The sequence below is a fragment of the Triticum urartu genome, chromosome 2A (assembly GCF_056163025.1).
Source record: "Triticum urartu cultivar PI428250 chromosome 2A, HENAU_Tu73, whole genome shotgun sequence".
Lineage (NCBI taxonomy): Eukaryota > Viridiplantae > Streptophyta > Magnoliopsida > Poales > Poaceae > Triticum > Triticum urartu.
The window spans coordinates 393,655,898-393,666,196 of record NC_141874.1 but is presented as its reverse complement, the minus strand read 5'-3'; the positions used below and the strand labels follow the sequence as shown (position 1 = coordinate 393,666,196).

At 48.3% G+C, this 10,299-nt stretch overlaps 2 pseudogenes; both read right to left on the bottom strand.

Moving 5' to 3' along the window:
* Positions 1–608: 608 nt before the first annotated feature.
* On the bottom strand, positions 609–1,380 carry LOC147985232 (uncharacterized; annotated as a pseudogene).
* Positions 1,381–8,586: 7,206 nt separating this feature from the next.
* On the bottom strand, positions 8,587–9,361 carry LOC147985231 (uncharacterized; annotated as a pseudogene).
* Between the last annotated feature and the right edge of the window lie 938 nt (positions 9,362–10,299).

The following is a 10,299-nucleotide window of genomic DNA, read 5'->3' as shown; positions in this document are numbered from 1 at the left end:
CTAGATGAAATTCTAAGCATGTTTCATATATAAATTATTTACATATGATGCATGATTAATTAATTATTATATGCATGAACATGGAGGGGTTTTCTGCAAATCTGTAAAACCAGGAATAATTAGCAAATTCGTAGGTCAGGAAAAAACCAATCGGGCCGAATCCGGCTAGCCCAACAAAGCACATGAGGGGATTGGGGGGGGGGGTTCCTCACCATGGGCCAAGCCCAGGCGCGGGTGGGGAGGCAGCTGGGCCTCGAGATCAGTCAGCCCACGCGGGGATCAACGCAAGCATGGACGAGCGCGTGGTCGTGCTTGTTCTTGGTTCGCACGAAGCAGAGGCATGGCGAGGCGGTACTTGAGCGGCAGGAGGCCTAAAACGGCAGCGCGGCGACGGGGTCCGGTGGCTCTGCTCGCCGGCGGTGGGTGTAGGTGGAGGCACGGCTGCAGGGTGGAGGAGGTGCTGGGCACGGGAGGCTCCCTGGAGGCGGCGTTTCTCTACTGCGGCAAGTCAGGGAGAGAGAGAGGCAGGGCGTGGCAACGGCCTGCGGCTCACCGGAGCTTGCCGGTGACGCGTTGTGGAGGGTCGGGGCAGCGGTGCTGGGAGAAGCTCATGTGGCTGGGCAAGGAGCACGAGCGCATCCATGGCGTGGCTTGGCGGACTGGCGCGACTTGAACTCTGGCAAGGCGGAGGTTCGGCGGAGAGCAGAGGAAGGAGCTCCAGTGCGGAGGCAGCCTGGTATGGACGCGGAGCTGGGGCGACGCGAGACGGGAAGTTGAGGGCACACGGCGGCTTGACGAGGACGTCCATGGCAGCGGACGCGGTTTACCCGCGACGAGGCTTGCAGAGCGAGGGAAGTAGTAGGCGCGAGGCAGCTTGCTGGTGAGGGCGAGGCGGATGCAGGCGAGGATGATGGTGACGAGCTCCTGCTGGTCGCCGGCGGCGGTAGGATGAGGTGGTGTCGGGGTTCAAAGTGGGGTCGAGGAGGCATCAGTCGCGTCATGGTAGCCTGAAGGCCGGGGTCGCCGGCGGGTTCATGGGATGCAGCACGGGCACGGCGGCATCTTCCTGGACTGCTGGAACGAGGGGGCTTGGAGCCTTCGAGCTGTGTGGGCCGAGCTTGGGATGGCCATGGCACTGGAGCTCCTGGTGGTTCCGGTTGCCTACGACGGCGGCGCGAGGGGATGAGGCCGAGCGCTCCTGCTCGGGGCCTCGAGCAGCTACACGATCCATTCGGGATCGAGGAAGAAGAGGTAGGCTTCAGGCGCCTGGGCAAGAAGTAGAGGAGGAACTCGGGATCGAGGCTGCTGCGATTTGGGCGGCGCAGAATGAGGGAGGTGGTCGGAGATCTGGTTGGTGGGAGGGGATCCCGAGGAAGACATGAAAGAGGTGGTTGGCTGGCGGCGGCAGGATGGGAATGGGTGGATTGGACCGGTAGGGGCTAGGGTTTAGACTGATATTGATATCAGATGAATCTAGGTTAGGGGCTAACTCGTCCCTCCGATGGCAATCGGACGATTGCGAATAAATAGCTAGGGAGTCCAAATGAGAAACCGATGATGATTTAGGGATGTTTGGGGATGATCCGAATCCAATGGTGACGACTGTCCGGGTCGGGTCCGGGACAGCTCCGGACGCGCGAGAGAGGTCTATGCAGAGCGCAAAGAGGGGTAGGCTGGGCCTAGGTGGACCATGGAGAGCGGGTTGGTCTGAGAGAAGAGGGGAGAGATGCAGCCCGGCATTGTCTTCGGAGACCGAAAATGTCCGTCATTAGACCGGCTATATTGCCGCTATAATTATCCGTTGGGGCATCAAATGGACTCCGAACGTAATGAAATTTGACAGGCGGTCTACCTACACTAAAATAAGACCGCACACCAACTTTCAACCCATTCTGAGAACATTTTTCGGCCACTTATAAAATAATATTTCGGACATGCCACGGGCGCGCACAAGTGTGTCTAGGCTCAGAACGGACAACGGAGAGAACGAGGAGACCGGGACGGATGCAAGTTTTGAAAACATGATGATGCAATGCACATGAAGACATGATGAAATGCAACACGCAAGCAAATGACATGACAATGTCGGTGAATAACTGGAAGACACCTGGTGCATCAGACTCGGGGCGTCACAACACTCCACCACTATGAGAGGATCTCGTCCCGAGATCTAGGTTGGCACCGGGGAAAACGGAAGAGGAAGGGGAAGAGTTAACTAATTTCTTCTTTGAGAAATGAGTGAAACCAAAGAACCTTGAGAGGTTGAACAAACTGAAAGAGAGAATATGAGGGAGATGAACGAGATTGAAAACACTCCATTAGACACGAGGAACAAGCAACATTATGAGAACCTTGTGGGTTGAAAGACATAAGAAAAGGGTTACACTGGACAAGAAGTATATGCAAGCACTCCGAGTGAAACAAGATGTACAAGGAACGATAAAGAACAATTACGACAACACTCCGGTTGAAAATGGATGGGATAGAATATGAACTTGGCAAAATGAAAGCACTTGGATGAGACTCCGGTTAAAAGAGGAATGATAGACACAACACTTCGGTTAAATGGATAAGCAAGAAAAGAACATGATCCTCACAAATCGAGATGATGAGTGAAGAGAGCAATGTCACAATGCCTCCGGAAGAAAGAAAAGAAGATAGATCATTGGAATGAAAGAATGGAGAAGAAAAAGCAACTTCTGGCACAAAAGAGCTTGGAGAGCACCCTTCCAAGAAGGTTAAAATGGAGTTGTTGGAAAACCAACAACGAAACGAAAAATCTTGTAGTGGGCTTATGGAAAACTTCTCAAAATTGAGGCGAAATTCTGCCACTAATGGAAAACAATAGATTGGATTGATACCAACAAGAAGACGAGAAGCTTATTTCAGCTGGAGGATAAATCAAGGACTTGGTTCATTTATAAGCACCATAATTAGCAACAATCCTTAGGGAAATCTTTAGGTGAAATATAACCCAAGATAACTCCAACGAAGAGATTGATGGATTGAAAAGATGTCTTGAGCGAAGAGAAAATGATGGATTTAGATATGTCACTCTAGAAAACTTGTGAATCATGAAACACGAAGGGAAAAATTGTCAAGAGTGACATAACACCACCTCAAAAGATAAGGTAGAACGAATTGCACTTCGGAATGCAAGATGAAGAGAGCTTGAACTCCTCAAAACAAGACATGTGTTGAACACCATGTTTATTTTAGAGTATATCTTGGCAGATCAAAACTTCGAGGGAAATTTTGACGAACAACTGAAGAATGAAAGGAATCCTTGATGAACCACCATGTAGAGCCTCCATGAAGAACTCCGGTAACAAAATGATGATAAAAAGAAAGAGAAGTTGACAACACAATGTGAAGCCTTATAATGATTTAGATGGATCTCCGTGGTGATATAATTGCGAGAGCTTGGAACTCCGGGAAAGAAAAGATGAAACAATTGAAAACCGAGAACTTGATGAGCCTCCAGAATAAGGAATTGAATTTATTCGATGAAAAAAGAATAAGAATTACATTATGCTTATCATTCACCAATTTAAATTTATGACAAGCAACGGATTTTTGCATACTACTTATTCTCGTAGAAAGGATTAAGATAGATATAGCGCCAACTTGAAGAGGCCTTCAACGAACCACCGGTAGGATTTGGAAACAACGAATGAATTGATATGCAAACGAAGGAAGAAGAAACTTGAACAAGCCACCGTAAGAATTGAAAAAGAACGAAGAAAAAAAATAAAGAAACACCGGGAAGAATGAGAGAACGAATGAAGATACTTGAAGGGATTTAGATATAAGTGAATGAAGAGATCCCGAGCTTATTAGAGAAATTTGAATGATGCACCGGTAAGATTTGGAGAACGAGAGCTGAAAGCTGGAATGAATAGTCCCGAAATGATGGCCTTCGGAGAATCAAACTGAAAGACTCTTGAATTGCTCCGAATGGGTGAAAATAATTCTCACAATCGAAAACAACTATGAGAGGATGGCATCAAGCTTGAACTATGCATCTTCAAGAGAACGAAGCAAGATTTAAGAGAAAATCTTCTTTGGTCTTCAAATGTTGAGAATGATGACGAGAACCACCACTAAGAATTGTTTAGACACTCCGGGAGAATCAAAAGCGAAGAGGTTGAGCCAACAATGAAAGAATTTGAAAGATCTTGGAGGAAGACATATGGCTGATGATAATTCATTCTTACGTCAACTTGGAGAAGAATTTGAGAGTAACTCCGGGAAAATTAGGAGAGTCAGGTAAGATCCTGGGAAAAGACCTGTGGGTTAGGGCCCACTCAAAAGAAACATCGTTGAACGATTTAAAAGAGAGATTGCGCCGGTTGAATTAAATGGCTCGAAAGAGATAACAACCTCGAGATATCTTTAATGAATTAGCAATGGAAAACACGAATCTTCAGCACTCCGAAACAATTGAATAGTGAGAGGTGAATGATTAAGAGGTGCGCCAGCATGGGAAAGCATTTGAACCGAGGAAAAAATATGATCGACAAAGCTTCAATTAAATCCACCGAAGAAGAAAAGAAAGAAGAATGATGAACTTGAAGCTCCGTTAGAATCTTCCTGAGAATCACCGGATAAGAACATTGACGGAAAGGAATGGAGAGACTTCCCATCAGTAAAAGGGTACTTGAATAAGAAATCTGAGTCCTCGAAGGAACAAAAGGGTGGAAGGGTGGGAAAACAAAGGCAATTTGGGACGGATGAAACAAACAACGTTGAGAAGACTTGAGTTGATCTTGCAGATGTTGAAAAAGATCGGATCCACTTGAAGAGAGACACACCGGTTTAGAAGAAATTGAGATGGCAAACTCGAAGATCAAGAAGGATTTGTATTCACATAGGAATATGAGAACACCGCTTAGGGAAGGTATGGAATCAACATTTGACTTCGAAGCAACTCGAATACCACAACTGAAAAACAAAACAAAGGATTGGCTTGCAGAATAAGCCGGAAGCAAACATATGATAGACCCCATGTCATATCATGTGTCTGTTGGAGAGAATTCCTACGAGCTACTTGAATTCCCACTTATGAACTCCTGAAACTTTCTGGTTATGCAATCAGGTGTTGGGGATACAAGGGAAGCATAACATCTCACCCAAAACTAGCAAATCCTACATCCAGCTGTATCCATCCTTCAACACATAACCAAGAAACCTTCGGAAATCATTTACCTCAACCTTCGAAAAGCATCTATTATACGAGTAATGGCAATACTCCCAAACTACCGCCCCAGTACTGGGTGGCGTCAAGGTTATCTCACCAACAACTGTATAAAGGAGATTTTCGATGTCGGCGAACTCAGGTATTCTAGAACTGCAACAATAAAATTGTGACGACAACACCTCGGAGCTCAACTCCCCAGGACACTAACACAACCCCTAAATGTCAGGAGGCACCAAGAACAATGTTCTCGTCACAAAACCATCGGAACGATTCCAAGATACTCGTGTGATCCTAATTTTTTAGTGAAATTTGAGGAGAGAATAGTCAAAACTCTATGTCAGGATGCCTCACCAGAGCGACGAAGGGACTGAGGAGAAAAAAGAATCCTACTCTCCGATATATATAATCCTAAGACTCAAAACATTTTGTTCTAGACTCAACAACGTCAGCGATTCGATCAAGCAGGGGGCTCCTAAGTCGGGGAAGGCTCTGATTACCAACTTGTAACACCCACAATGCGGCTATATCTCCCACGTGTCGGGGCATGACTTAGAGGCATAGCCGCATGGTAGGTTTGTCGCAAGAGGGGTAATCTTCACATAGTCCCATGTACTGAATAAGAATGGGATAAAGAGTTGGCTTACAATCGCCACTTCACACAAATACAAGTTACACATACATCATCCAGAATACAATCAAGGTCCGACTACGGAACCAAAATAAAAGAAGACAACCCCAAATGCTAGATCACCGATCATCCCAACCGGGCTCCACTACTGTTCAACTAGAAAACGAAACTGCACAACGAACATGATCTTCATCGAGCTCCCACTTGAGCTCGGTTGCGTCACCTGCACTGGTATCATCGGCACCTACAACTATTTGGAAGTATCTGTGAGCCACGAGGACTCAGCAATCTCACACCCGCGAGATCAAGACTATTTAAGCTTATGGGTAGGAAAGGGGTAATGAGGTGGAGCTGGAGCAAGCACTAAGCATATATGGTGGCAAACATACGCAAATAAGAGTGAGAAGAGAAGCAAAGCAACGGTCGAGAAGCTAGAAGTGATCAAGAAGTGATCCTGAAACTACTTACGTTCAAACATAACACAAGAACCATGTTCACTTCCCGGACTCCGCCGGAAAGAGACTATCACGGCTACACACGCGGTTGATGCATTTCAATTAAGTTAAGTGTTAAGTTCTCTACAACCGGATATTAACAAACTCCCATCTTCCCATAACCGCGGGCACGGCTTTTGAAAGTTCAAAACCCTGTAGGGGTGTCCCAACTTAGTCCATCACAAGCTCTCACGGTCAACGAAGGATATTCCTTCTCCCAGGAAGACCCGATCAGACTCGGAATCCCAGTTACAAGGCATTTCGACAATGGTAAAACAAGACCAACAAGACCGCCCGATGCGCCGACATCCTGATAGGAGCTGCACATATCTCGTTCTCAGGGCAACACCGGATGAACACTACGTACAACTAAAACCAACCCTCAAGTTTCCCCGAGGTGGCGTTGCGAGTGGCTCTGTTTCGGACCAACACTTAAAGAAGCACTGGCCCAGGGGGGTTTAAAATAATGATGACCCTCGGGAGCACGACACCCAAAGGAAAAGTAGGTGGTGGTGAGGCAAATGGTAAAACCAAGGTTGGGCCTTGCTGGAGGAGTTTTATTGAAAGCGAACTGTCAAGGGGTCCCCATAACACCCAACCGTGTAAGGAACGTAAAATCAAGGAACATAACACCGGTATGACGGAAACTAGGGCGACAAAAGTGGAACAAAACACCAGGCATAAGGCCGATCCTTCCACCCTTTACCAAGTATATAGATGCATTAATTAAATAAGAGATATTGTGATATCCCAACAATAACCATGTTACAAACATGGAACAAACTTCATCTGCACCTGCAACTAGCAACGCTATAAGAGGGGCTGAGCAAAAGCGGTAACATAGCCAAACAACGGTTTGCTAGGAAAGGAGGGTTAGAGGCTTGACATGGCAATATGGGAGGCATGATATAGCAAATGGTAGGTATCGCGGTATAGCAATAGAGCGAGCAACTAGCAAAGATAGAAGTGATTTCGAGGGTATGGTCATCTTGCCTGAGACCCCGCAAGGAAGAAGAACAAGTCCATGAAGAAGACAAACAGACGTAGTCGAACGGATCCTCACAAATGTGACGTTATCGGAACTAACCCGAAGAAGCAACACTAGAAAGAAGCAAACAACATGGTAAACAACCATCACATAAACATGGAATGATGCACAACCAAGTATGATGCATATCCGGTTTAATGAGGCATGGCAAAATGCACAAACAATCCTACAAATTAAGTGGAGCTCAATATGCAACAAGTTGCATATTGACGGAACACCACATGGCTTATTTAGTTCTCTCTCGGTTATGTACCCAACAATATTAAATGTTGTTAAACATGGCAATAGGGTGAAGCATAAGTAAACTAACTATCTAGTCAAGTTTAAATGAGGCCAGAAACAACAAACAACAATTCTGGAAAATCCCATATGCATATTTATGGATTTGGTACTGTTCTGAACTAAACCATATTTTAGAGTTGTTAAACATGCAAAACAAGTACACCATGTTAAACTAGGCATTTTTCTACCCCATTTACATATCAAGTTTATTTAAAATGGAGCTACGGTTATTAAGTTATGAAATAAATCATTTTAGCATGGCAATTAAGCAAATAAAGCAAACAACAAGTTTAAACATTTTTGACATGCATGAAAGTGGCATATTATTAAACTAGATGAAATTCTAAGCATGTTTCATATATAAATTATTTACATATGATGCATGATTAATTAATTATTATATGCATGAACATGGAGGGGTTTTCTGCAAATCTGTAAAACCAGGAATAATTAGCAAATTCGTAGGTCAGGAAAAAACCAATCGGGCCGAATCCGGCTAGCCCAACAAAGCACATGAGGGGCTTGGGGGGTTCCTCACCATGGGCCAAGCCCAGGCGCTGGTGGGGAGGCAACTGGGCCTCGAGATCAGTCAGCCCACGCGGGGGTCAACACGAGCAGGGACGAGCGCGCGACCGTGCACGTTCTCGGTTCGCACGAAGCAGAGGCACGGCAAGGCGGGACTTGAGCGGCAGGAGGCCTGAAACGACAGCGCGGTGACGGGGTCCGGTGGCTCTGCTCGCCGGCGGTGGGTGAAGGTGGAGGCGCGGCTGCAGGGTGGAGGAGGCGCTGGGCACGGGAGGCTCCCTGGCGGCGACGTTTCTCTGCTGCGGCAAGTCAGGGAGAGAGAGAGGCAGGGCATGGCGACGGCTTGCGGCTCGCCGGAGCTTGCCGTCGACGCGATGTGGAGGGTCGGGGCAGCGGTGCTGGGAGAAGCTCATGTGGCTGGGTAAGGAGCACGAGCGCATCCATGGAGTGGCTTGGCGGACTGGCGCGGCTTGAACTCTCGCAAGGCGGAGGTTCGGCGGAGAGCAGAGGAAGGAGCTCTGGTGCAGAGGTAGCCGGGGATGGACTTGGCGGCACTGGGGCGACGCGACACGGGAAGAAGAGGGCACACGGCAGCTTGACAAGGACGTCCATGGCAGCGGACGCGGTTGGCCCGCGATGAGGCTTGCGGAGCGAGGGAAGCAGTAGGCGCGAGGCAGCTTGCTGGCGAGGGTGAGTTGGATGCAGGCGAGGATGACGACGACGAGCTCCTGCTGGTCGCCGGCGGAAGTAGGAAGAGGTGGCGTCGGGGTTCAAAGTGGGGTCGAGGAGGCATCGGGCGCGTCGTGGTAGCCTGAAGGTTGGGGTCGCCGGCGGGTTCGCGGGATGCAGCACGGGCACGGCGGCATCTTCCTGGATTGCTGGAACGAATGGGCTTGGAGTCTTCGAGCTATGCGGGCCGAGCTCGGGATGGCCATGGCGCTGGAGCTCTTGGTGGTTCCAGTTGCCGACGACGGCGGTGCGAGGGGATGAGGCTGAGTGCTCCTGCTCGGGGCCTCGAGCAGCTACATGATCCATTCGGGATCGAGGAAGAAGACGTAGGCTTCAGGCGCCTGGGCAAGAAGGAGAGGAGGAACTCGGGATCGAGGCTGCTGCGATTTGGGCGGCGCAGAACGAGGGAGGTGGTCGGAGATCTGGTTGGTGGGAGGGGATCCCGAGGAAGACATGAAAGAGGTGGTTGGCTGGCGGCGGCAGGATGGGAATGGGTGGATTGGACCGGTAGGGGCTAGGGTTTAGACTGATATTTATATCAGATGAATCTAGGTTAGGGGCTAACTCGTCCCTCCGACCGCAATCGGACAATCGCGAATAAATAGCTAGGGAATCCAAATGAGAAACCGATGATGATTTAGGGATGTTTGGGGATGATCCGAATCCAACGGTGACGACTGTCCGGATTAGGTCCGGGACAGCTTCGGACGTGCGAGAGAGGTCTATGCAGAGCGCAAAGAGGGGTAGGCTGGGCCTAGGTGGACCGTGGAGAGCGGGTTGGTCAGAGAGAAGAGGGGAGAGATGCAGCTCGGCACTGTCTTCGAAGACCGAAAACGTCCGTCATTAGACCGGCTATATTGCCGCTATAATTATCCGTTGGGGGCATCAAATGGACTCCGAACGCGATGAAATTTGACAGGCGGTCTACCTACACTAAAATAAGACCGCACACCAACTTTCAACCCATTCCGAGAACATTTTCCGGCCACTTATAAAATAATATTTCGGACATGCCACGGGCGCGTGCAAGTGTGTCTGGGCTCAGAACGGACAATGGAGAGAACAAGGAGACCAGGACGGATGCAAGTTCTGAAAACATGATGATGCAATGCACATGAAGACATGATGAAATGCAACACGCAAGCAAATGACATGACAACGTCGGTGAATAACTGGAAGACACCTGGCGCATCGGACTCGGGGCGTCACACCCTACGGGTTCGAGAACTATGTAGACATGAACAAGACTCATCTCCGGTCAATAACCAATAGTGGAACCTGGATGCTCATATTGGTTCCTACATATTCTACGAAGATCTTTATCGGTCAAACCGCATAACAACATACGCTGTTCCCTTTGTCATCGGTATGTTACTTGCCCGAGATTCGATCG